The sequence below is a fragment of the Macaca mulatta genome, chromosome 5 (assembly GCF_049350105.2).
Source record: "Macaca mulatta isolate MMU2019108-1 chromosome 5, T2T-MMU8v2.0, whole genome shotgun sequence".
Classification (NCBI taxonomy): Eukaryota; Metazoa; Chordata; class Mammalia; order Primates; family Cercopithecidae; genus Macaca; species Macaca mulatta.
Window position 1 is genome coordinate 90,344,532 of NC_133410.1, and position 27,206 is coordinate 90,371,737.

Consider the following 27,206-nt stretch of genomic DNA (forward strand, 5'->3'; position numbering starts at 1 on the left):
AGATCCACGAAATATAGAAGTAACTCTGTGTGATGAATTAACAGAACACTAAGCAGTTTCTCAGAAAGCTTCTTTCCAGATTTCATCGGAGGATATTTCCTTTTTCACCATAGCCCTCTATGGGCTTCCAAATATCACTTTGCCAATTCCACAAGAACTGTCTTAGCGAAATGCTTCTTGAGGGGAAAGCTGTAACTCTTTGAGATGATTTCACAGAACACAAAGAAGTTTCTCAGAAAGCTTCTTTCTCTTAGTTATTGGAGGATATTTCCTTTGGCCCTATAGTCTTCAAAGGGATCCGAAATATCTGTTCTCAGATTCCACAGAAATAAGGCTAGAAAAGAGGTCCACGAAATACAGATGTAAATCTGTGAGATGAATTAACAGAACACTAAGCAGTTTCTCAGAAAGCTTCTTTCCAGATTTCATCTGAGGATATTTCCTTTTTCACCATAGCCCTCTATGAGCTTCCAAATATCACTTTGCCAATTCCACAAGAACTGTCTTAGCGAAAGGCTTCTTGAGGGGAAAGCTGTAACTCTGTGAGATGATTTCACAGAACACAAAGAAGTTTCTCAGAAAGCTTCTTTCTCTTTGTTATCGGAGGATATTTCCTTTGGCCCTATAGTCTTCAAAGGGATCCGAAATATCTGTTCTCAGATTCCACAGAAATAAGGCTAGCAAAGAGATCCACGAAGTATAGATTTAACTCTGTGAGATGAATTAAAAGAACACTAAGCAGTTTCTCAGAAAGCTTCTTTCCAGATTTCATCTGAGGATATTTCCTTTTTCACCATAGCCCTCTAAGGGCTTCCAAATATCACTTTGCCAATTCCACAAGAACTGTCTTAGCGAAAGCCTTCTTGAGGGGAAAGCTGTAACTCTGTGAGCTCATTTCACAGAACACAAAGAAGTTTCTCAGAAAGCTTCTTTCTCTTAGTTATCGGAGGATATTTCCTTTGGCCCTATAGTCTTCAAAGGGAACCGAAATATCTGTTCTCAGATTCCACAGAAATAAGGCTAGCAAAGAGATCCACGAAATACAGATGTAACTCTGTGAGATGAATTAACAGAACACTAAGCAGTTTCTCAGAAAGCTTCTTTCCAGATTTCATCGGAGGATATTTCCTTTTTCACCATAGCCCTCTATGGGCTTCCAAATATCACTTTGCCAATTTCACAAGAACTGTCTTAGCGAAAGGCTTCTTGAGGGGAAAGCTGTAACTCTGTGAGATGATTTCACAGAACACAAAGAAGTTTCTCAGAAAGCTTCTTTCTCTTAGATATCGGGGATATTTCCTTTGGCCCTATAGTCTTCAAAGGGATCCGAAATATCTGTTCTCAGATTCCACAGAAATAAGCCTAGCAAAGAGATCCACGAAATACAGTTGTAACTCTGTGAGATGAATTAACAGAACACTAAGCAGTTTCTCAGAAAGCTTCTTTCCAGATTTCATCGGAGGATATTTCCTTTTTCACCATAGCCCTCTATGGGCTTCCAAATATCACTTTGCCAATTCCACAAGAACTGTCTTAGCGAAAGGCTTCTTGAGGGGAAAGCTGTAACTCTGTGAGCTCATTTCACAGAACACAAAGAAGTTTCTCAGAAAGCTTCTTTCTCTTAGTTTTCGGAGGATATTTCCTTTGGCCCTATAGTCTTCAAAGAGATCCGAAATATCTGTTCTCAGATTCCACAGAAATAAGGCTACTAAAGAGATCCACGAAATACAGATGTAACTCTGTGATATGAATTAACAGAACACTAAGCAGTTTCTCAGAAAGCTTCTTTCCAGATTTCATCTGAGGATATTTCCTTTTTCACCATAGCCCTCTATGGGCTTCCAAATATCACTTTGCCAATTACACAAGAACTGTCTTAGCGAAAGGCTTCTTGAGGGGAGAGCTGTAACCCTGTGAGATGATTTCACAGAACACAAAGAAGTTTCTCAGAAAGCTTCTTTCTCTTTGTTATTGGACGATATTTCCTTTTGCCCTATAGTCTTCAAAGGGATCCGAAATATCTGTTCTCAGATTCCACAGAAATAAGGCTAGCAAAGAGATCCATGAAATATAGATGTAACTCTGTGAGTGGAAATCACAGAACACTAAGCAGTTTCTCAGAAAGCTTCTTTCCAGATTTCATCTGAGGATATTTCCTTTTTCACCATAGCCCTCTATGGGCTTCCAAATATCACTTTGCCAATTCCACAAGAACTGTCTTAGCGAAAGGCTTCTTGAGGGGAAAGCTGTAACTCTGTGAGATGATTTCACAGAACACAAAGAGGTTTCTCAGAAAGCTTCTTTCTCTTAGTTATCGGAGGATATTTCCTTTGGCCCTATAGTCTTCAAAGGGATCCGAAATATCTGTTCTCAGATTCCACAGAAATAAGGCTAGCAAAGAGATCCACGAAATACAGATGTAACTCTGTGAGTGGAAGTCACACATCACAGAGCAGTTTCTCAGAAAGCTTCTTTCCAGATTTCATCTGAGGATATTTCCTTTTTCACCATAGCCCTCTATGGGCTTCCAAATATCACTTTGCCAATTCCACAAGAACTGTCTTAGCGAAAGGCTTCTTGAGGGGAAAGCTGTAACTTTGTGAGCTCATTTCACAGAACACAAAGAAGTTTCTCAGAAAGCTTCTTTCTCTTAGTTTTCGGAGGATATTTCCTTTGGCCCTATAGTCTTCAAAGGGATCCGAAACATCTGTTCTCAGATTCCACAGAAATAAGGCTAGCAAAGAGATCCACGAAATACAGATGTAACTCTGTGAGATGAATTAACAGAACACTAAGCAGTTTCTCAGAAAGCTTCTTTCCAGATTTCATCGGAGGATATTTCCTTTTTCACCATAGCCCTCTATGGGCTTCCAAATATCACTTTGCCAATTCCACAAGAACTGTCTTAGCGAAAGGCTTCTTGAGGGGAAAGCTGTAACTCTGTGAGATGATTTCACAGAACACAAAGAAGTTTCTCAGAAAGCTTCTTTCTCTTTGTTATTGGACGATATTTCCTTTGGCCCTATAGTCTTCAAAGGGATCCGAAATATCTGTTCTCAGATTCCACAGAAATAAGGCTAGCAAAGAGATCCACGAAATATAGATGTAACTCTGTGAGTGGAAGTCACAGAACACTAAGCAGTTTCTCAGAAAGCTTCTTTCCAGATTTCATCGGAGGATATTTCCTTTTTCACCATAGCCCTCTATGGGCTTTCAAATATCACTTTGCCAATTCCACAAGAACTGTCTTAGCGAAAGGCTTCTTGAGGGGAAAGCTGTAACTCTGTGAGATGATTTCACAGAACACAAAGAAGTTTCTCAGAAAGGTTCTTTCTCTTAGTTATCGGAGGATATTTCCTTTGGCCCTATAGTCTTCAAGGGGATCTGAAATATCTGTTCTCAGTATCCACAGAAATAAGGCTAGCAAAGAGATCCACGAAATACAGATGTAACTCTGTGAGATGAATTAACAGAACACTAAGCAGTTTCTCAGAAAGCTTCTTTCGAGATTTCATCTGAGGATATTTCCTTTTTCACCATAGCCCTCTATGGGCTTCCAAATATCACTTTGCCAATTCCACAAGAACTGTCTTAGCGAAAGGCTTCTTGAGGGGAAAGCTGTAACTCTGTGAGATGATTTCACAGAACACAAAGAAGTTTCTCAGAAAGCTTTTTCTCTTAGTTATCGGAGGATATTTCCTTTGGCCCTATAGTCTTCAAAGGGATCCGAAATATCTGTTCTCAGATTCCACAGAAATAAGCCTAGCAAAGAGATCCACGAAATACAGTTGTAACTCTGTGAGATGAATTAACAGAACACTAAGCAGTTTCTCAGAAAGCTTCTTTCCAGATTTCATCGGAGGATATTTCCTTTTTCACCATAGCCCTCTATGGGCTTCCAAATATCACTTTGCCAATTCCACAAGAACTGTCTTAGCGAAAGGCTTCTTGAGGGGAAAGCTGTAACTCTGTGAGCTCATTTCACAGAACACAAAGAAGTTTCTCAGAAAGCTTCTTTCTCTTAGTTTTCGGAGGATATTTCCTTTGGCCCTATAGTCTTCAAAGGGATCCGAAATATCTGTTCTCAGATTCCACAGAAATAAGGCTAGCAAAGAGATCCACGAAATACAGATGTAACTCTGTGAGATGAATTAACAGAACACTAAGCAGTTTCTCAGAAAGCTTCTTTCCAGATTTCATCGGAGGATATTTCCTTTTTCACCATAGCCCTCTATGGGCTTCCAAATATCACTTTGCCAATTCCACAAGAACTGTCTTAGCGACAGGCTTCTTGAGTCGAAAGCTGTAACTCTGTGAGATGATTTCACAGAACACAAAGAAGTTTCTCAGAAAGCTTCTTTCTCTTTGTTATTGGACGATATTTCCTTTGGCCCTATAGTCTTCAAAGGGATCCGAAATATCTGTTCTCAGATTCCACAGAAATAAGGCTAGCAAAGAGATCCATGAAATATAGATGGAACTCTGTGAGTGGAAATCACAGAACACTAAGCAGTTTCTCAGAAAGCTTCTTTCCAGATTTCATCGGAGGAAAGTTCCTTTTTCACCATAGCCCTCTATGGGCTTCCAAATATCACTTTGCCAATTCCACAAGAACTGTCTTAGCGAAAGGCTTCTTGAGGGGAAAGCTGTAACTCTGTGAGATGATTTCACAGAACACAAAGAAGTTTCTCAGAAAGCTTCTTTCTCTTAGTTATCGGAGGATATTTCCTTTGGCCCTATAGTCTTCAAAGGGATCCGAAATATCTGTTCTCAGATTCCACAGAAATAAGGCTAGCAAAGAGATCCACGAAATACAGATGTAACTCTGTGAGATGAATTAACAGAACACTAAGCAGTTTCTCAGAAAGCTTCTTTCCAGATTTCATCGGAGGATATTTCCTTTTTCACCATAGCCCTCTATGGGCTTCCAAATATCACTTTGCCAATTCCACAAGAACTGTATTAGCGAAAGGCTTCTTGAGGGGAAAGCTGTAACTCTGTGAGATGATTTCACAGAATACAAAGAAGTTTCTCAGAAAGCTTCTTTCTCTTTGTTATCGGAGGATATTTCCTTTGGCCCTATAGTCTTCAAAGGGATCCGAAATATCTGTTCTCAGATTCCACAGAAATAAGCCTAGGAAAGAGATCCACGAAATACAGTTGTAACTCTGTGAGATGTATTAACAGACCACTAAGCAGTTTCTCAGAAAGCTTCTTTCCAGATTTCGTCGGAGGATATTTCCTTTTTCACCATAGCCCTCTATGGGCTTCCAAATATCACTTTGCCAATTCCACAACAACTGTCTTAGCGAAAGGCTTCTTGAGGGGAAAGCTGTAACTCTGTGAGATGATTTCACAGAACACAAAGAAGTTTCTCAGAAAGCTTCTTTCTCTTAGTTATCGGAGGATATTTCCTTTGGCCCTATAGTCTTCAAAGGGATCCGAAATATCTGTTGTCAGATTCCCCAGAAATAAGGCTAGCAAAGAGATCCACGAAATACAGATGTAACTCTGTGAGTGGAAGTCACACATCACAGAGCAGTTTCTCAGAAAGCTTCTTTCCAGATTTCATCTGAGGATATTTCCTTTTTCACCATAGCCCTCTACGGGCTTCCAAATATCACTTTGCCAATTCCACAAGAACTGTCTTAGCGAAAGGCTTCTTGAGGGGAAAGCTGTAACTCTGTGAGCTCATTTCACAAAACACAAAGAAGTTTCTCAGAAAGCTTCTTTCTCTTAGTTTTCGGAGGATATTTCCTTTGGCCCTATAGTCTTCAAAGGGATCCGAAATATCTGTTCTCAGATTCCACAGAAATAAGGCTAGCAAAGAGATCCACGAAATACAGATGTAACTCTGTGAGATGAATTAACAGAACACTAAGCAGTTTCTCAGAAAGCTTCTTTCCAGATTTCATCGGAGGATATTTCCTTTTTCACCATAGCCCTCTATGGGCTTCCAAATATCACTTTGCCAATTACACAAGAACTGTCTTAGCGAAAGGCTTCTTGAGGGGAAAGCTGTAACTCTGTGAGATGATTTCACAGAACACAAAGAAGTTTCTCAGAAAGCTTCTTTCTCTTTGTTATTGGACGATATTTCCTTTGGCCCTATAGTCTTCAAAGGGATCCGAAATATCTGTTCTCAGATTCCACAGAAATAAGGCTAATAAAGAGATACATGAAATATAGATGTAACTCTGTGAGTGGAAATCACAGAACACTAAGCAGTTTCTCAGAAAGCTTCTTTCCAGATTTCATCGGAGGATATTTCCTTTTTCACCATAGCCCTCTATGGGCTTCCAAATATCACTTTGCCAATTCCACAAGAACTGTCTTAGCGAAAGGCTTCTTGAGGGGAAAGCTGTAACTCTGTGAGATGATTTCACAGAACACAAAGAAGTTTCTCAGAAAGCTTCTTTCTCTTAGTTATCGGAGGATATTTCCTTTGGCCCTATAGTCTTCAAAGGGATCCGAAATATCTGTTCTCAGATTCCACAGAAATAAGGCTAGCAAAGAGATCCACGAAATACAGATGTAACTCTGTGAGATGAATTTACAGAACACTAAGCAGTTTCTCAGAAAGCTTCTTTACAGATTTCATCTGAGGATATTTCCTCTTTCACCATAGCCCTCTATGGGCTTCCAAATATCACTTTGCCAATTCCACAAGAACTGTCTTAGCGAAAGGCTTCTGGAGGGGAAAGCTGTAACTCTGTGAGATGATTTCACAGAACACAAAGAAGTTTCTCAGAAAGCTTCTTTCTCTTTGTTATCGGAGGATATTTCCCTTGGTCCTATAGTCTTCAAAGGGATCCGAAATATCTGTTCTCAGATTCCACAGAAATAAGCCTAGCAAAGAGATCCACGAAATACAGATGTAACTCTGTGAGATGAATTAACAGAACACTAAGCAGTTTCTCAGAAAGCTTCTTTCCAGATTTCATCGGAGGATATTTCCTTTTTCACCATAGCCCTCTATGGGCTTCCAAATATCACTTTGCCAATTACACAAGAACTGTCTTATCGAAAGGCTTCTTGAGGGGAAAGCTGTAACTCTGTGAGATGATTTCACAGAACACAAAGAAGTTTCTCAGAAAGCTTCTTTCTCTTAGTTATCGGAGGATATCTCCTTTGGCCCTATAGTCTTCAAAGGGATCCGAAATATCTGTTCTCAGATGCCACAGAAATAAGGCTAGCAAAGAGGTCCACGAAATACAGATGTAACTCTGTGAGATGAATTAACAGAACACTAAGCAGTTTCTCAGAAAGCTTCTTTCCAGATTTCATCGGAGGATATTTCCTTTTTCACCATAGCCCTCTATGGGCTTCCAAATATCACTTTGCCAATTCCACAAGAACTGTCTTAGCGAAAGGCTTCTTGAGGGGAAAGCTGTAACTCTGTGAGATGATTTCACAGAACACAAAGAAGTTTCTCAGAAAGCTTCTTTGTCTTTGTTATCGGAGGATATTTCCTTTGGCCCTATAGTCTTCAAAGAGATCCGAAATATCTGTTCTCAGATTCCACAGAAATAAGGCTAGCAAAGAGATCCACGAAATATAGATTTAACTCTGTGAGATGAATTAAAAGAACACTAAGCAGTTTCTCAGAAAGCTTCTTTCCAGATTTCATCTGAGGATATTTCCTTTTTCACCATAGCCCTCTAAGGGCTTCCAAACATCACTTTGCCAATTCCACAAGAACTGTCTTAGCGAAAGGCTTCTTGAGGGGAAAGCTGTAACTCTGTGAGATGATTTCACAGAACACAAAGAAGTTTCTCAGAAAGCTTCTTTCTCTTAGTTATCGGAGGATATTTCCTTTGGCCCTATAGTCTTCAAAGGGATCCGAAATATCTGTTCTCAGATTCCACAGAAATAAGGCTAGCAAAGAGATCCACGAAATACAGATGTAACTCTGTGAGTGGAAGTTACACATCACAGGGCAGATTCTCAGAAAGCTTCTTTCCAGATTTCATCTGAGGATATTTCCTTTCTCACCATCGCCCTCTATGGGCTTCCAAATATCACTTTGCCTATTCCACAAGAACTGTCTTAGCGAAAGGCTTCTTGAGGGGAAAGCTGTAACTCTGTGAGCTCATTTCACAGAACACAAAGAAGTTTCTCAGAAAGCTTCTTTCTCTTTGTTATCGGAGGATATTTCCTTTGGCCCTATAGTCTTCAAAGGGATCCGAAATATCTGTTCTCAGATTCCACAGAAATAAGGCTAGCAAAGAGATCCACGAAATACAGATGTAACTCTGTGAGATGAATTAACAGAACACTAAGCAGTTTCTCAGAAAGCTTTTTTCCAGATTTCATCGGAGGATATTTCCTTTTTCACCATAGCCCTCTATGGGCTTCCAAATATCACTTTGCCAATTCCACAAGAACTGTCTTAGCCAAAGGCTTCTTGAGGGGAAAGCTGTAACTCTGTGAGATGATTTCACAGAACACAAAGAAGTTTCTCAGAAAGCTTACTTCTCTTAGTTTTCGGAGGATATTTCCTTTGGCCCTATAGTCTTCAAAGGGATCCGAAATATCTGTTCTCAGATTCCACAGAAATAAGTCTAGCAAAGAGATCCACGAAATACAGATGTAACTCTGTGAGATGAATTAACAGAACACTAAGCAGTTTCTCAGAAAGCTTCTTTCCAGATTTCATCGGAGGATATTTCCTTTTTGACCATAGCCCTCTATGGGCTTCCAAATATCACTTTGCCAATTCCACAAGAAATGTCTTAGCGAAAGGCTTCTTGAGGGGAAAGCTGTAACTCTGTGAGATGATTTCACAGAACACAAAGAAGTTTCTCAGAAAGCTTCTTTCTCTTAGTTATCGGAGGATATTTCCTTTGGCCCTGTAGTCTTCAAAGGGATCCGAAATATCTGTTCTCAGATTCCACAGAAATAAGGCTAGCAAAGAGATCCACGAAATACAGATATAACTCTGTGAGATGAACTAACAGAACACTAAGCAGTTTCTCAGAAAGCTTCTTTCCAGATTTCATCTGAGGATATTTCCTTTTTCACCATAGCCCTCTATGGGCTTCCAAATATCACTTTGCCAATTCCACAAGAACAGTCTTAGCGAAAGGCTTCTTGAGGGGAAAGCTGTAACTCTGTGAGCTCATTTCACAGAACACAAAGAAGTTTCTCAGAAAGCTTCTTTCTCTTAGTTATCGGAGGATATTTCCTTTGGCCCTATAGTCTTCAAAGGGATCCGAAATATCTGTTCTCAGATTCCACAGAAATAAGGCTAGCAAAGAGATCCACGAAATATAGAAGTAACTCTGTGTGATGAATTAACAGAACACTAAGCAGTTTCTCAGAAAGCTTCTTTCCAGATTTCATCGGAGGATATTTCCTTTTTCTCCATAGCCCTCTATGGGCTTCCAAATATCACTTTGCCAATTCCACAAGAACTGTCTTAGCGAAAGGCTTCTTGAGGGGAAAGCTGTAACTCTGTGAGATGATTTCACAGAACACAAAGAAGTTTCTCAGAAAGCTTCTTTCTCTTAGTTATCGGAGGATATTTCCTTTGGCCCTATAGTCTTCAAAGGGATCCGAAATATCTGTTTTCAGATTCCACAGAAATAAGGCTAGCAAAGAGGTCCACGAAATACAGATGTAACTCTGTGAGTGGAAGTCACACATCACAGAGCAGTTTCTCAGAAAGCTTCTTTCCAGATTTCATCTGAGGATATTTCCTTTTTCACCATAGCCCTCTATGGCCTTCCAAATATCACTTTGCCAATTCCACAAGAACTGTCTTAGCGAAAGGCTTCTTGAGGGGAAAGCTGTAACTCTGTGAGCTCATTTCACAGAACACAAAGAAGTTTCTCAGAAAGCTTCTTTCTCTTAGTTTACGAAGGATATTTCCTTTGGCCCTATAGTCTTCAAAGGGATCCGAAATATCTGTTCTCAGATTCCACATTAATAAGGCTAGCAAAGAGATCCACGAAATACAGATGTAACTCTGTGAGATGAATTAACAGAACACTAAGCAGTTTCTCAGAAAGCTTCTTTCCAGATTTCATCTGAGGATATTTCCTTTTTCACCATAGCCCACTATGGGCTTCCAAATATCACTTTGCCAATTCCACAAGAACTGTCTTAGCGAAAGGCTTCTTGAGGGGAAAGCTGTAACTCTGTGAGATGATTTCACAGAACACAATGAAGATTCTCAGAAAGCTTGTTTCTCTTTGTTATTGGAGGACATTTCCTTTGGCCCTATAGTCTTCAAAGGGATCCGAAATATCTGTTCTCAGATTCCACAGAAATAAGGCTAGCAAAGAGATCCACGAAATATAGATGTAACTCTGTGAGATGAATTAACAGAAGACTAAGCAGTTTCTCAGAAAGCTTCTTTCCAGATTTCATCTGAGGATATTTCCTTTTTCACCATAGCCCTCTATGGGCTTCCAAATATCACTTGGCCAATTCCACAAGAACTGTCTTAGCGAAGGCTTCTTGAAGGGAAAGCTGTAACTCTGTGAGATGATTTCACAGAACACAAAGAAGTTTCTCAGAAAGCTTCTTTCTCTTAGTTATCGGAGGATATTTCCTTTGGCCCTAAAGTCTTCAAAGGGATCCGAAATATCTGTTCTCAGATTCCACAGAAATAAGGCTAGCAAAGAGATCCACGAAATACAGATGTAACTCTGTGAGATGAATTAACAGAACACTAAGCAGTTTCTCAGAAAGCTTCTTTCCTGATTTCATCTGAGTATATTTCCTTTTTCACCATAGCCCTCTAAGGGCTTCCAAATATCACTTTGCCAATTCCACAAGAACTGTCTTAGCGAAAGGCTTCTTAAGGGGAAAGCTGTAACTCTGTGAGATGATTTCACAGAACACAAAGAAGTTTCTCAGAAAGCTTCTTTCTCTTTGTTATCGGAGGATATTTCCTTTGGACCTATAGTCTTCAAAGGGATCCGAAATATCTGTTCTCAGATTCCACAGAAATAAGGCTAGCAAAGAGATCCACGAAATATAGAAGTAACACTGTGTGATGAATTAACAGAACACTAAGCAGTTTCTCAGAAAGCTTCTTTCCACATTTCATCGTAGGATATTTCCTTTTTCACCATAGCCCTCTATGGGCTTCCAAATATCACTTTGCCAATTCCAGAAGAACTGTCTTAGCGAAAGGCTTCTTGAGGGGAAAGCTGTAACTCTGTGAGATGATTTCACAGAACACAAAGAAGTTTCTGAGAAAGCTTCTTTCTCTTAGTTATCGGAGGATATTTCCTTTGGCCCTATAGTCTTCAAAGGGATCCGAAATATCTGTTCTCAGATTCCTCAGAAATAAGGCTAGAAAAGAGGTCCACGAAATACAGATGTAACTCTGTGAGATGAATTAACAGAACAATAAGCAGTTTCTTAGAAAGCTTCTTTCCAGATTTCATCTGAGGATATTTCCTTTTTCACCATAGCCCTCTATGGGCTTCCAAATATCACTTTGCCAATTCCACAAGAACTGTCTTAGCGAAAGGCTTCTTGAGGGGAAAGCTGTAACTCTGTGAGATGATTTCACAGAACACTAAGAAGTTTCTCAGAAAGCTTCTTTCTCTTTGTTATCGGAGGATATTTCCTTTGGCCCTATAGTCTTCAAAGGGATCCGAAATATCTGTTCTCAGATTCCACAGAAATAAGGCTAGCAAAGAGATCCACGAAATATAGATTTAACTCTGTGAGATGAATTAAAAGAACACTAAGCAGTTTCTCAGAAAGCTTCTTTCCAGATTTCATCTGAGGATATTTCCTTTTTCACCATAGCCCTCTAAGGGCTTCCAAACATCACTTTGCCAATTCCACAAGAACTGTCTTAGCGAAAGGCTTCTTGAGGGGAAAGCTGTAACTCTGTGAGATGATTTCACAGAACACAAAGAAGTTTCTCAGAAAGCTTCTTTCTCTTAGTTTTCGGAGGATATTTCCTTTGGCCCTATAGTCTTCAAAGGGATCCGAAATATCTGTTCTCAGATTCCACAGAAATAAGGCTAGCAAAGAGATCCACGAAATACAGATGTAACTCTGTGAGTGGAAGTCACACATCACAGGGCAGATTCTCAGAAAGCTTCTTTCCAGATTTCATCTGAGGATATTTCCTTTTTGACCATAGCCCTCTATGGGCTTCCAAATATCACTTTGCCAATTCCACAAGAAATGTCTTAGCGAAAGGCTTCTTGAGGGGAAAGCTGTAACTCTGTGAGATGATTTCACAGAACACAAAGAAGTTTCTCAGAAAGCTTCTTTCTCTTAGTTATCGGAGGATATTTCCTTTGGCCCTGTAGTCTTCAAAGGGATCCGAAATATCTGTTCTCAGATTCCACAGAAATAAGGCTAGCAAAGTGATCCACGAAATACAGATATAGCTCTGTGAGATGAACTAACAGAACACTAAGCAGTTTCTCAGAAAGCTTCTTTCCAGATTTCATCTGAGGATATTTCCTTTTTCACCATAGCCCTCTATGGGCTTCCAAATATCACTTTGCCAATTCCACAAGAACAGTCTTAGCGAAAGGCTTCTTGAGGGGAAAGCTGTAACTCTGTGAGCTCATTTCACAGAACACAAAGAAGTTTCTCAGAAAGCTTCTTTCTCTTAGTTATCGGAGGATATTTCCTTTGGCCCTATAGTCTTCAAAGGGATCCGAAATATCTGTTCTCAGATTCCACAGAAATAAGGCTAGCAAAGAGATCCACGAAATATAGAAGTAACTCTGTGTGATGAATTAACAGAACACTAAGCAGTTTCTCAGAAAGCTTCTTTCCAGATTTCATCGGAGGATATTTCCTTTTTCACCATAGCCCTCTATGGGCTTCCAAATATCACTTTGCCAATTCCACAAGAACTGTCTTAGCGAAAGGCTTCTTGAGGGGAAAGCTGTAACTCTGTGAGATGATTTCACAGAACACAAAGAAGTTTCTCAGAAAGCTTCTTTCTCTTAGTTATCGGAGGATATTTCCTTTGGCCCTATAGTCTTCAAAGGGATCCGAAATATCTGTTCTCAGATTCCACAGAAATAAGGCTAGAAAAGAGGTCCACGAAATACAGATGTAAATCTGTGAGATGAATTAACAGAACACTAAGCAGTTTCTCAGAAAGCTTCTTTCCAGATTTCATCTGAGGATATTTCCTTTTTCACCATAGCCCTCTATGGGCTTCCAAATATCACTTTGCCAATTCCACAAGAACTGTCTTAGCGAAAGGCTTCTTGAGGGGAAAGCTGTAACTCTGTGAGATGATTTCACAGAACACAAAGAAGTTTCTCAGAAAGCTTCTTTCTCTTTGTTATCGGAGGATATTTCCTTTGGCCCCATAGTCTTCAAAGGGATCCGAAATATCTGTTCTCAGATTCCACAGAAATAAGGCTAGCAAAGAGATCCACGAAGTATAGATTTAACTCTGTGAGATGAATTAAAAGAACACTAAGCAGTTTCTCAGAAAGCTTCTTTCCAGATTTCATCTGAGGATATTTCCTTTTTCACCATAGCCCTCTAAGGGCTTCCAAATATCACTTTGCCAATTCCACAAGAACTGTCTTAGCGAAAGGCTTCTTGAGGGGAAAGCTGTAACTCTGTGAGATGATTTCACAGAACACAAAGACGTTTCTCAGAAAGCTTCTTTCTCTTAGTTATCGGAGGATATTTCCTTTGGCCCTATAGTCTTCAAAGGGATCCGAAATATCTGTTCTCAGATTCCACAGAAATAAGGCTAGCAAAGAGATCCACGAAATACAGATGTAACTCTGTGAGTGGAAGTCACACATCACAGAGCAGTTTCTCAGAAAGCTTCTTTCCAGATTTAATCTGAGGATATTTCCTTTCTCACCATCGCCCTCTATGGGCTTCCAAATATCACTTTGCCAATTCCACAAGAACTGTCTTAGCGAAAGGCTTCTTGAGGGGAAAGCTGTAACTCTGTGAGATGATTTCACAGAACACAAAGAAGTTTCTCAGAAAGCTTATTTCTCTTAGTTTTCGGAGGATATTTCCTTTGGCCCTATAGTCTTCAAAGGGATCCGAAATATCTGTTCTCAGATTCCACAGAAATTGGGCTAGCAAAGAGATCCACGAAATATAGATGGAACTCTGTGAGATGAATTAACAGAACACTAAGCAGTTTCTCAGAAAGCTTCTTTCCAGATTTCATCGGAGGATATTTCCTTTTTCACCATAGCCCTCTAAGGGCTTCCAAATATCACTTTGCCAATTCCAGAAGAACTGTCTTAGCGAAAGCCTTCTTGAGGGGAAAGCTGTAACTCTGTGAGCTCATTTCACAGAACACAAAGAAGTTTCTCAGAAAGCTTCTTTCTCTTAGTTATCGGAGGATATTTCCTTTGGCCCTGTAGTCTTCAAAGGGAACCGAAATATCTGTTCTCAGATTCCACAGAAATAAGGCTAGCAAAGAGATCCACGAAATACAGATGTAACTCTGTGAGATGAATTAACAGAACACTAAGCAGTTTCTCAGAAAGCTTCTTTCCAGATTTCATCGGAGGATATTTCCTTTTTCACCATAGCCCTCTATGGGCTTCCAAATATCACTTTGCCAATTTCACAAGAACTGTCTTAGCGAAAGGCTTCTTGAGGGGAAAGCTGTAACTCTGTGAGCTCATTTCACAGAACACAAAGAAGTTTCTCAGAAAGCTTCTTTCTCTTAGATATCGGGGATATTTCCTTTGGCCCTATAGTCTTCAAAGGGATCCGAAATATCTGTTCTCAGATTCCACAGAAATAAGCCTAGCAAAGAGATCCACGAAATACAGTTGTAACTCTGTGAGATGAATTAACAGAACACTAAGCAGTTTCTCAGAAAGCTTCTTTCCAGATTTCATCGGAGGATATTTCCTTTTTCACCATAGCCCTCTATGGGCTTCCAAATATCACTTTGCCAATTACACAAGAACTGTCTTAGCGAAAGGCTTCTTGAGGGGAAAGCTGTAACTCTGTGAGCTCATTTCACAGAACACAAAGAAGTTTCTCAGAAAGCTTCTTTCTCTTAGTTTTCGGAGGATATTTCCTTTGGCCCTATAGTCTTCAAAGAGATCCGAAATATCTGTTCTCAGATTCCACAGAAATAAGGCTAGCAAAGAGATCCACGAAATACAGATGTAACTCTGTGAGATGAATTAACAGAACACTAAGCAGTTTCTCAGAAAGCTTCTTTCCAGATTTCATCTGAGGATATTTCCTTTTTCACCATAGCCCTCTATGGGCTTCCAAATATCACTTTGCCAATTACACAAGAACTGTCTTAGCGAAAGGCTTCTTGAGGGGAGAGCTGTAACCCTGTGAGATGATTTCACAGAACACAAAGAAGTTTCTCAGAAAGCTTCTTTCTCTTAGTTATCGGAGGATATTTCCTTTGGCCCTATAGTCTTCAAAGGGATCCGAAATATCTGTTTTCAGATTCCACAGAAATAAGGCTAGCAAAGAGGTCCACGAAATACAGATGTAACTCTGTGAGTGGAAGTCACACATCACAGAGCAGTTTCTCAGAAAGCTTCTTTCCAGATTTCATCTGAGGATATTTCCTTTTTCACCATAGCCCTCTATGGCCTTCCAAATATCACTTTGCCAATTCCACAAGAACTGTCTTAGCGAAAGGCTTCTTGAGGGGAAAGCTGTAACTCTGTGAGCTCATTTCACAGAACACAAAGAAGTTTCTCAGAAAGCTTCTTTCTCTTAGTTTACGAAGGATATTTCCTTTGGCCCTATAGTCTTCAAAGGGATCCGAAATATCTGTTCTCAGATTCCACATTAATAAGGCTAGCAAAGAGATCCACGAAATACAGATGTAACTCTGTGAGATGAATTAACAGAACACTAAGCAGTTTCTCAGAAAGCTTCTTTCCAGATTTCATCTGAGGATATTTCCTTTTTCACCATAGCCCACTATGGGCTTCCAAATATCACTTTGCCAATTCCACAAGAACTGTCTTAGCGAAAGGCTTCTTGAGGGGAAAGCTGTAACTCTGTGAGATGATTTCACAGAACACAATGAAGATTCTCAGAAAGCTTGTTTCTCTTTGTTATTGGAGGACATTTCCTTTGGCCCTATAGTCTTCAAAGGGATCCGAAATATCTGTTCTCAGATTCCACAGAAATAAGGCTAGCAAAGAGATCCACGAAATATAGATGTAACTCTGTGAGATGAATTAACAGAAGACTAAGCAGTTTCTCAGAAAGCTTCTTTCCAGATTTCATCTGAGGATATTTCCTTTTTCACCATAGCCCTCTATGGGCTTCCAAATATCACTTGGCCAATTCCACAAGAACTGTCTTAGCGAAGGCTTCTTGAAGGGAAAGCTGTAACTCTGTGAGATGATTTCACAGAACACAAAGAAGTTTCTCAGAAAGCTTCTTTCTCTTGGTTATCGGAGGATATTTCCTTTGGCCCTAAAGTCTTCAAAGGGATCCGAAATATCTGTTCTCAGATTCCACAGAAATAAGGCTAGCAAAGAGATCCACGAAATACAGATGTAACTCTGTGAGATGAATTAACAGAACACTAAGCAGTTTCTCAGAAAGCTTCTTTCCTGATTTCATCTGAGTATATTTCCTTTTTCACCATAGCCCTCTAAGGGCTTCCAAATATCACTTTGCCAATTCCACAAGAACTGTCTTAGCGAAAGGCTTCTTAAGGGGAAAGCTGTAACTCTGTGAGATGATTTCACAGAACACAAAGAAGTTTCTCAGAAAGCTTCTTTCTCTTTGTTATCGGAGGATATTTCCTTTGGACCTATAGTCTTCAAAGGGATCCGAAATATCTGTTCTCAGATTCCACAGAAATAAGGCTAGCAAAGAGATCCACGAAATATAGAAGTAACACTGTGTGATGAATTAACAGAACACTAAGCAGTTTCTCAGAAAGCTTCTTTCCACATTTCATCGTAGGATATTTCCTTTTTCACCATAGCCCTCTATGGGCTTCCAAATATCACTTTGCCAATTCCAGAAGAACTGTCTTAGCGAAAGGCTTCTTGAGGGGAAAGCTGTAACTCTGTGAGATGATTTCACAGAACACAAAGAAGTTTCTGAGAAAGCTTCTTTCTCTTAGTTATCGGAGGATATTTCCTTTGGCCCTATAGTCTTCAAAGGGATCCGAAATATCTGTTCTCAGATTCCTCAGAAATAAGGCTAGAAAAGAGGTCCACGAAATACAGATGTAACTCTGTGAGATGAATTAACAGAACAATAAGCAGTTTCTTAGAAAGCTTCTTTCCAGATTTCATCTGAGGATATTTCCTTTTTCACCATAGCCCTCTATGGGCTTCCAAATATCACTTTGCCAATTCCACAAGAACTGTCTTAGCGAAAGGCTTCTTGAGGGGAAAGCTGTAACTCTGTGAGATGATTTCACAGAACACAAAGAAGTTTCTCAGAAAGCTTCTTTCTCTTTGTTATTGGAGGATATTTCCTTTGGCCCTATAGTCTTCAAAGGGATCCGAAATATCTGTTCTCAGATTCCACAGAAATAAGGCTAGCAAAGAGATCCACGAAATATAGATTTAACTCTGTGAGATGAATTAAAAGAACACTAAGCAGTTTCTCAGAAAGCTTCTTTCCAGATTTCATCTGAGGATATTTCCTTTTTCACCATAGCCCTCTAAGGGCTTCCAAACATCACTTTGCCAATTCCACAAGAACTGTCTTAGCGAAAGGCTTCTTGAGGGGAAAGCTGTAACTCTGTGAGATGATTTCACAGAACACAAAGAAGTTTCTCAGAAAGCTTCTTTCTCTTAGTTTTCGGAGGATATTTCCTTTGGCCCTATAGTCTTCAAAGGGATCCGAAATATCTGTTCTCAGATTCCACAGAAATAAGGCTAGCAAAGAGATCCACGAAATACAGATGTAACTCTGTGAGTGGAAGTCACACATCACAGGGCAGATTCTCAGAAAGCTTCTTTCCAGATTTCATCTGAGGATATTTCCTTTTTGACCATAGCCCTCTATGGGCTTCCAAATATCACTTTGCCAATTCCACAAGAAATGTCTTAGCGAAAGGCTTCTTGAGGGGAAAGCTGTAACTCTGTGAGATGATTTCACAGAACACAAAGAAGTTTCTCAGAAAGCTTCTTTCTCTTAGTTATCGGAGGATATTTCCTTTGGCCCTGTAGTCTTCAAAGGGATCCGAAATATCTGTTCTCAGATTCCACAGAAATAAGGCTAGCAAAGAGATCCACGAAATACAGATATAACTCTGTGAGATGAACTAACAGAACACTAAGCAGTTTCTCAGAAAGCTTCTTTCCAGATTTCATCTGAGGATATTTCCTTTTTCACCATAGCCCTCTATGGGCTTCCAAATATCACTTTGCCAATTCCACAAGAACAGGCTTAGCGAAAGGCTTCTTGAGGGGAAAGCTGTAACTCTGTGAGCTCATTTCACAGAACACAAAGAAGTTTCTCAGAAAGCTTCTTTCTCTTAGTTATCGGAGGATATTTCCTTTGGCCCTATAGTCTTCAAAGGGATCCGAAATATCTGTTCTCAGATTCCACAGAAATAAGGCTAGCAAAGAGATCCACGAAATATAGAAGTAACTCTGTGTGATGAATTAACAGAACACTAAGCAGTTTCTCAGAAAGCTTCTTTCCAGATTTCATCGGAGGATATTTCCTTTTTCACCATAGCCCTCTATGGGCTTCCAAATATCACTTTGCCAATTCCACAAGAACTGTCTTAGCGAAAGGCTTCTTGAGGGGAAAGCTGTAACTCTGTGAGATGATTTCACAGAACACAAAGAAGTTTCTCAGAAAGCTTCTTTCTCTTAGTTATCGGAGGATATTTCCTTTGGCCCTATAGTCTTCAAAGGGATCCGAAATATCTGTTCTCAGATTCCACAGAAATAAGGCTAGAAAAGAGGTCCACGAAATACAGATGTAAATCTGTGAGATGAATTAACAGAACACTAAGCAGTTTCTCAGAAAGCTTCTTTCCAGATTTCATCTGAGGATATTTCCTTTTTCACCATAGCCCTCTATGGGCTTCCAAATATCACTTTGCCAATTCCACAAGAACTGTCTTAGCGAAAGGCTTCTTGAGGGGAAAGCTGTAACTCTGTGAGATGATTTCACAGAACACAAAGAAGTTTCTCAGAAAGCTTCTTTCTCTTTGTTATCGGAGGATATTTCCTTTGGCCCCATAGTCTTCAAAGGGATCCGAAATATCTGTTCTCAGATTCCACAGAAATAAGGCTAGCAAAGAGATCCACGAAGTATAGATTTAACTCTGTGAGATGAATTAAAAGAACACTAAGCAGTTTCTCAGAAAGCTTCTTTCCAGATTTCATCTGAGGATATTTCCTTTTTCACCATAGCCCTCTAAGGGCTTCCAAATATCACTTTGCCAATTCCACAAGAACTGTCTTAGCGAAAGGCTTCTTGAGGGGAAAGCTGTAACTCTGTGAGATGATTTCACAGAACACAAAGACGTTTCTCAGAAAGCTTCTTTCTCTTAGTTATCGGAGGATATTTCCTTTGGCCCTATAGTCTTCAAAGGGATCCGAAATATCTGTTCTCAGATTCCACAGAAATAAGGCTAGCAAAGAGATCCACGAAATACAGATGTAACTCTGTGAGTGGAAGTCACACATCACAGAGCAGTTTCTCAGAAAGCTTCTTTCCAGATTTAATCTGAGGATATTTCCTTTCTCACCAACGCCCTCTATGGGCTTCCAAATATCACTTTGCCAATTCCACAAGAACTGTCTTAGCGAAAGGCTTCTTGAGGGGAAAGCTGTAACTCTGTGAGATGATTTCACAGAACACAAAGAAGTTTCTCAGAAAGCTTATTTCTCTTAGTTTTCGGAGGATATTTCCTTTGGCCCTATAGTCTTCAAAGGGATCCGAAATATCTGTTCTCAGATTCCACAGAAATTGGGCTAGTAAAGAGATCCACGAAATATAGATGGAACTCTGTGAGATGAATTAACAGAACACTAAGCAGTTTCTCAGAAAGCTTCTTTCCAGATTTCATCGGAGGATATTTCCTTTTTCACCATAGCCCTCTATGGGCTTCCAAATATCACTTTGCCAATTCCACAAGAACAGTCTTAGCGAAAGGCTTCTTGAGGGGAAAGCTGTAACTCTGTGAGCTCATTTCACAGAACACAAAGAAGTTTCTCAGAAAGCTTCTTTCTCTTAGTTATCGGAGGATATTTCCTTTGGCCCTATAGTCTTCAAAGGGATCCGAAATATCTGTTCTCAGATTCCACAGAAATAAGGCTAGCAAAGAGATCCACGAAATATAGAAGTAACTCTGTGTGATGAATTAACAGAACACTAAGCAGTTTCTCAGAAAGCTTCTTTCCAGATTTCATCGGAGGATATTTCCTTTTTCACCATAGCCCTCTATGGGCTTCCAAATATCACTTTGCCAATTCCACAAGAACTGTCTTAGCGAAATGCTTCTTGAGGGGAAAGCTGTAACTCTGTGAGATGATTTCACAGAACACAAAGAAGTTTCTCAGAAAGCTTCTTTCTCTTTGTTATCGGAGGATATTTCCTTTGGCCCTATAGTCTTCAAAGGGATCCGAAATATCTGTTCTCAGATTCCACAGAAATAAGGCTAGAAAAGAGGTCCACGAAATACAGATGTAAATCTGTGAGATGAATTAACAGAACACTAAGCAGTTTCTCAGAAAGCTTCTTTCCAGATTTCATCTGAGGATATTTCCTTTTTCACCATAGCCCTCTATGAGCTTCCAAATATCACTTTGCCAATTCCACAAGAACTGTCTTAGCGAAAGGCTTCTTGAGGGGAAAGCTGTAACTCTGTGAGATGATTTCACAGAACACAAAGAAGTTTCTCAGAAAGCTTCTTTCTCTTTGTTATCGGAGGATATTTCCTTTGGCCCTATAGTCTTCAAAGGGATCCGAAATATCTGTTCTCAGATTCCACAGAAATAAGGCTAGCAAAGAGATCCACGAAGTATAGATTTAACTCTGTGAGATGAATTAAAAGAACACTAAGCAGTTTCTCAGAAAGCTTCTTTCCAGATTTCATCTGAGGATATTTCCTTTTTCACCATAGCCCTCTAAGGGCTTCCAAATATCACTTTGCCAATTCCACAAGAACTGTCTTAGCGAAAGCCTTCTTGAGGGGAAAGCTGTAACTCTGTGAGCTCATTTCACAGAACACAAAGAAGTTTCTCAGAAAGCTTCTTTCTCTTAGTTATCGGAGGATATTTCCTTTGGCCCTATAGTCTTCAAAGGGAACCGAAATATCTGTTCTCAGATTCCACAGAAATAAGGCTAGCAAAGAGATCCACGAAATACAGATGTAACTCTGTGAGATGAATTAACAGAACACTAAGCAGTTTCTCAGAAAGCTTCTTTCCAGATTTCATCGGAGGATATTTCCTTTTTCACCATAGCCCTCTATGGGCTTCCAAATATCACTTTGCCAATTTCACAAGAACTGTCTTAGCGAAAGGCTTCTTGAGGGGAAAGCTGTAACTCTGTGAGATGATTTCACAGAACACAAAGAAGTTTCTCAGAAAGCTTCTTTCTCTTAGATATCGGGGATATTTCCTTTGTCCCTATAGTCTTCAAAGGGATCCGAAATATCTGTTCTCAGATTCCACAGAAATAAGCCTAGCAAAGAGATCCACGAAATACAGTTGTAACTCTGTGAGATGAATTAACAGAACACTAAGCAGTTTCTCAGAAAGCTTCTTTCCAGATTTCATCGGAGGATATTTCCTTTTTCACCATAGCCCTCTATGGGCTTCCAAATATCACTTTGCCAATTACACAAGATCTGTCTTAGCGATAGGCTTCTTGAGGGGAAAGCTGTAACTCTGTGAGCTCATTTCACAGAACACAAAGAAGTTTCTCAGAAAGCTTCTTTCTCTTAGTTTTCGGAGGATATTTCCTTTGGCCCTATAGTCTTCAAAGAGATCCGAAATATCTGTTCTCAGATTCCACAGAAATAAGGCTAGCAAAGAGATCCACGAAATACAGATGTAACTCTGTGAGATGAATTAACAGAACACTAAGCAGTTTCTCAGAAAGCTTCTTTCCAGATTTCATCTGAGGATATTTCCTTTTTCACCATAGCCCTCTATGGGCTTCCAAATATCACTTTGCCAATTACACAAGAACTGTCTTAGCGAAAGGCTTCTTGAGGGGAGAGCTGTAACCCTGTGAGATGATTTCACAGAACACAAAGAAGTTTCTCAGAAAGCTTCTTTCTCTTTGTTATTGGACGATATTTCCTTTTGCCCTATAGTCTTCAAAGGGATCCGAAATATCTGTTCTCAGATTCCACAGAAATAAGGCTAGCAAAGAGATCCATGAAATATAGATGTAACTCTGTGAGTGGAAATCACAGAACACTAAGCAGTTTCTCAGAAAGCTTCTTTCCAGATTTCATCTGAGGATATTTCCTTTTTCACCATAGCCCTCTATGGGCTTCCAAATATCACTTTGCCAATTCCACAAGAACTGTCTTAGCGAAAGGCTTCTTGAGGGGAAAGCTGTAACTCTGTGAGATGATTTCACAGAACACAAAGAGGTTTCTCAGAAAGCTTCTTTCTCTTAGTTATCGGAGGATATTTCCTTTGGCCCTATAGTCTTCAAAGGGATCCGAAATATCTGTTCTCAGATTCCACAGAAATAAGGCTAGCAAAGAGATCCACGAAATACAGATGTAACTCTGTGAGTGGAAGTCACACATCACAGAGCAGTTTCTCAGAAAACTTCTTTCCAGATTTCATCTGAGGATATTTCCTTTTTCACCATAGCCCTCTATGGGCTTCCAAATATCACTTTGCCAATTCCACAAGAACTGTCTTAGCGAAAGGCTTCTTGAGGGGAAAGCTGTAACTTTGTGAGCTCATTTCACAGAACACAAAGAAGTTTCTCAGAAAGCTTCTTTCTCTTAGTTTTCGGAGGATATTTCCTTTGGCCCTATAGTCTTCAAAGGGATCCGAAACATCTGTTCTCAGATTCCACAGAAATAAGGCTAGCAAAGAGATCCACGAAATACAGATGTAACTCTGTGAGATGAATTAACAGAACACTAAGCAGTTTCTCAGAAAGCTTCTTTCCAGATTTCATCGGAGGATATTTCCTTTTTCACCATAGCCCTCTATGGGCTTCCAAATATCACTTTGCCAATTCCACAAGAACTGTCTTAGCGAAAGGCTTCTTGAGGGGAAAGCTGTAACTCTGTGAGATGATTTCACAGAACACAAAGAAGTTTCTCAGAAAGCTTCTTTCTCTTTGTTATTGGACGATATTTCCTTTGGCCCTATAGTCTTCAAAGGGATCCGAAATATCTGTTCTCAGATTCCACAGAAATAAGGCTAGCAAAGAGATCCACGAAATATAGATGTAACTCTGTGAGTGGAAGTCACAGAACACTAAGCAGTTTCTCAGAAAGCTTCTTTCCAGATTTCATCGGAGGATATTTCCTTTTTCACCATAGCCCTCTAAGGGCTTTCAAATATCACTTTGCCAATTCCACAAGAACTGTCTTAGCGAAAGGCTTCTTGAGGGGAAAGCTGTAACTCTGTGAGATGATTTCACAGAACACAAAGAAGTTTCTCAGAAAGCTTCTTTCTCTTAGTTATCGGAGGATATTTCCTTTGGCCCTATAGTCTTCAAGGGGATCTGAAATATCTGTTCTCAGTATCCACAGAAATAAGGCTAGCAAAGAGATCCACGAAATACAGATGTAACTCTGTGAGATGAATTAACAGAACACTAAGCAGTTTCTCAGAAAGCTTCTTTCAAGATTTCATCTGAGGATATTTCCTTTTTCACCATAGCCCTCTATGGGCTTCCAAATATCACTTTGCCAATTCCACAAGAACTGTCTTAGCGAAAGGCTTCTTGAGGGGAAAGCTGTAACTCTGTGAGATGATTTCACAGAACACAAAGAAGTTTCTCAGAAAGCTTTTTCTCTTAGTTATCGGAGGATATTTCCTTTGGCCCTATAGTCTTCAAAGGGATCCGAAATATCTGTTCTCAGATTCCACAGAAATAAGCCTAGCAAAGAGATCCACGAAATACAGTTGTAACTCTGTGAGATGAATTAACAGAACACTAAGCAGTTTCTCAGAAAGCTTCTTTCCAGATTTCATCGGAGGATATTTCCTTTTTCACCATAGCCCTCTATGGGCTTCCAAATATCACTTTGCCAATTCCACAAGAACTGTCTTAGCGAAAGGCTTCTTGAGGGGAAAGCTGTAACTCTGTGAGCTCATTTCACAGAACACAAAGAAGTTTCTCAGAAAGCTTCTTTCTCTTAGTTTTCGGAGGATATTTCCTTTGGCCCTATAGTCTTCAAAGGGATCCGAAATATCTGTTCTCAGATTCCACAGAAATAAGGCTAGCAAAGAGATCCACGAAATACAGATGTAACTCTGTGAGATGAATTAACAGAACACTAAGCAGTTTCTCAGAAAGCTTCTTTCCAGATTTCATCGGAGGATATTTCCTTTTTCACCATAGCCCTCTATGGGCTTCCAAATATCACTTTGCCAATTCCACAAGAACTGTCTTAGCGACAGGCTTCTTGAGGGGAAAGCTGTAACTCTGTGAGATGATTTCACAGAACACAAAGAAGTTTCTCAGAAAGCTTCTTTCTCTTTGTTATTGGACGATATTTCCTTTGGCCCTATAGTCTTCAAAGGGATCCGAAATATCTGTTCTCAGATTCCACAGAAATAAGGCTAGCAAAGAGATCCATGAAATATAGATGTAACTCTGTGAGTGGAAATCACAGAACACTAAGCAGTTTCTCAGAAAGCTTCTTTCCAGATTTCATCGGAGGAAAGTTCCTTTTTCACCATAGCCCTCTATGGGCTTCCAAATATCACTTTGCCAATTCCACAAGAACTGTCTTAGCGAAAGGCTTCTTGAGGGGAAAGCTGTAACTCTGTGAGATTATTTCACAGAACACAAAGAAGTTTCTCAGAAAGCTTCTTTCTCTTAGTTATCGGAGGATATTTCCTTTGGCCCTATAGTCTTCAAAGGGATCCGAAATATCTGTTCTCAGATTCCACAGAAATAAGGCTAGCAAAGAGATCCACGAAATACAGATGTGACTCTGTGAGATGAATTAACAGAACACTAAGCAGTTTCTCAGAAAGCTTCTTTCCAGATTTCATCGGAGGATATTTCCTTTTTCACCATAGCCCTCTATGGGCTTCCAAATATCACTTTGCCAATTCCACAAGAACTGTATTAGCGAAAGGCTTCTTGAGGGGAAAGCTGTAACTCTGTGAGATGATTTCACAGAATACAAAGAAGTTTCTCAGAAAGCTTCTTTCTCTTTGTTATCGGAGGATATTTCCTTTGGCCCTATAGTCTTCAAAGGGATCCGAAATATCTGTTCTCAGATTCCACAGAAATAAGCCTAGGAAAGAGATCCACGAAATACAGTTGTAACTCTGTGAGATGTATTAACAGAACACTAAGCAGTTTCTCAGAAAGCTTCTTTCCAGATTTCGTCGGAGGATATTTCCTTTTTCACCATAGCCCTCTATGGGCTTCCAAATATCACTTTGCCAATTCCACAACAACTGTCTTAGCGAAAGGCTTCTTGAGGGGAAAGCTGTAACTCTGTGAGCTCATTTCACAAAACACAAAGAAGTTTCTCAGAAAGCTTCTTTCTCTTAGTTTTCGGAGGATATTTCCTTTGGCCCTATAGTCTTCAAAGGGATCCGAAATATCTGTTCTCAGATTCCACAGAAATAAGGCTAGCAAAGAGATCCACGAAATACAGATGTAACTCTGTGAGATGAATTAACAGAACACTAAGCAGTTTCTCAGAAAGCTTCTTTCCAGATTTCATCGGAGGATATTTCCTTTTTCAACATAGCCCTCTATGGGCTTCCAAATATCACTTTGCCAATTCCACAAGAACTGTCTTAGCGAAAGGCTTCTTGAGGGGAAAGCTGTAACTCTGTGAGCTCATTTCACAGAACACAAAGAAGTTTCTCAGAAAGCTTCTTTCTCTTAGTTTTCGGAGGATATTTCCTTTGGCCCTATAGTCTTCAAAGGGATCCGAAATATCTGTTCTCAGATTCCACAGAAATAAGGCTAGCAAAGAGATCCACGAAATACAGATGTAACTCTGTGAGATGAATTAACAGAACACTAAGCAGTTTCTCAGAAAGCTTCTTTCCAGATTTCATCGGAGGATATTTCCTTTTTCACCATAGCCCTCTATGGGCTTCCAAATATCACTTTGCCAATTCCACAAGAACTGTCTTAGCGACAGGCTTCTTGAGGGGAAAGCTGTAACTCTGTGAGATGATTTCACAGAACACAAAGAAGTTTCTCAGAAAGCTTCTTTCTCTTTGTTATTGGACGATATTTCCTTTGGCCCTATAGTCTTCAAAGGGATCCGAAATATCTGTTCTCAGATTCCACAGAAATAAGGCTAGCAAAGAGATCCATGAAATATAGATGTAACTCTGTGAGTGGAAATCACAGAACACTAAGCAGTTTCTCAGAAAGCTTCTTTCCAGATTTCATCGGAGGATATTTCCTTTTTCACCATAGCCCTCTATGGGCTTCCAAATATCACTTTGCCAATTCCACAAGAACTGTCTTAGCGAAAGGCTTCTTGAGGGGAAAGCTGTAACTCTGTGAGATGATTTCACAGAACACAAAGAAGTTTCTCAGAAAGCTTCTTTCTCTTAGTTATCGGAGGATATTTCCTTTGGCCCTATAGTCTTCAAAGGGATCCGAAATATCTGTTCTCAGATTCCACAGAAATAAGGCTAGCAAAGAGATCCACGAAATACAGATGTAACTCTGTGAGATGAATTTACAGAACACTAAGCAGTTTCTCAGAAAGCTTCTTTACAGATTTCATCTGAGGATATTTCCTCTTTCACCATAGCCCTCTATGGGCTTCCAAATATCACTTTGCCAATTCCACAAGAACTGTCTTAGCGAAAGGCTTCTGGAGGGGAAAGCTGTAACTCTGTGAGATGATTTCACAGAACACAAAGAAGTTTCTCAGAAAGCTTCTTTCTCTTTGTTATCGGAGGATATTTCCCTTGGCCCTATAGTCTTCAAAGGGATCCGAAATATCTGTTCTCAGATTCCACAGAAATAAGCCTAGCAAAGAGATCCACGAAATACAGATGTAACTCTGTGAGATGAATTAACAGAACACTAAGCAGTTTCTCAGAAAGCTTCTTTCCAGATTTCATCGGAGGATATTTCCTTTTTCACCATAGCCC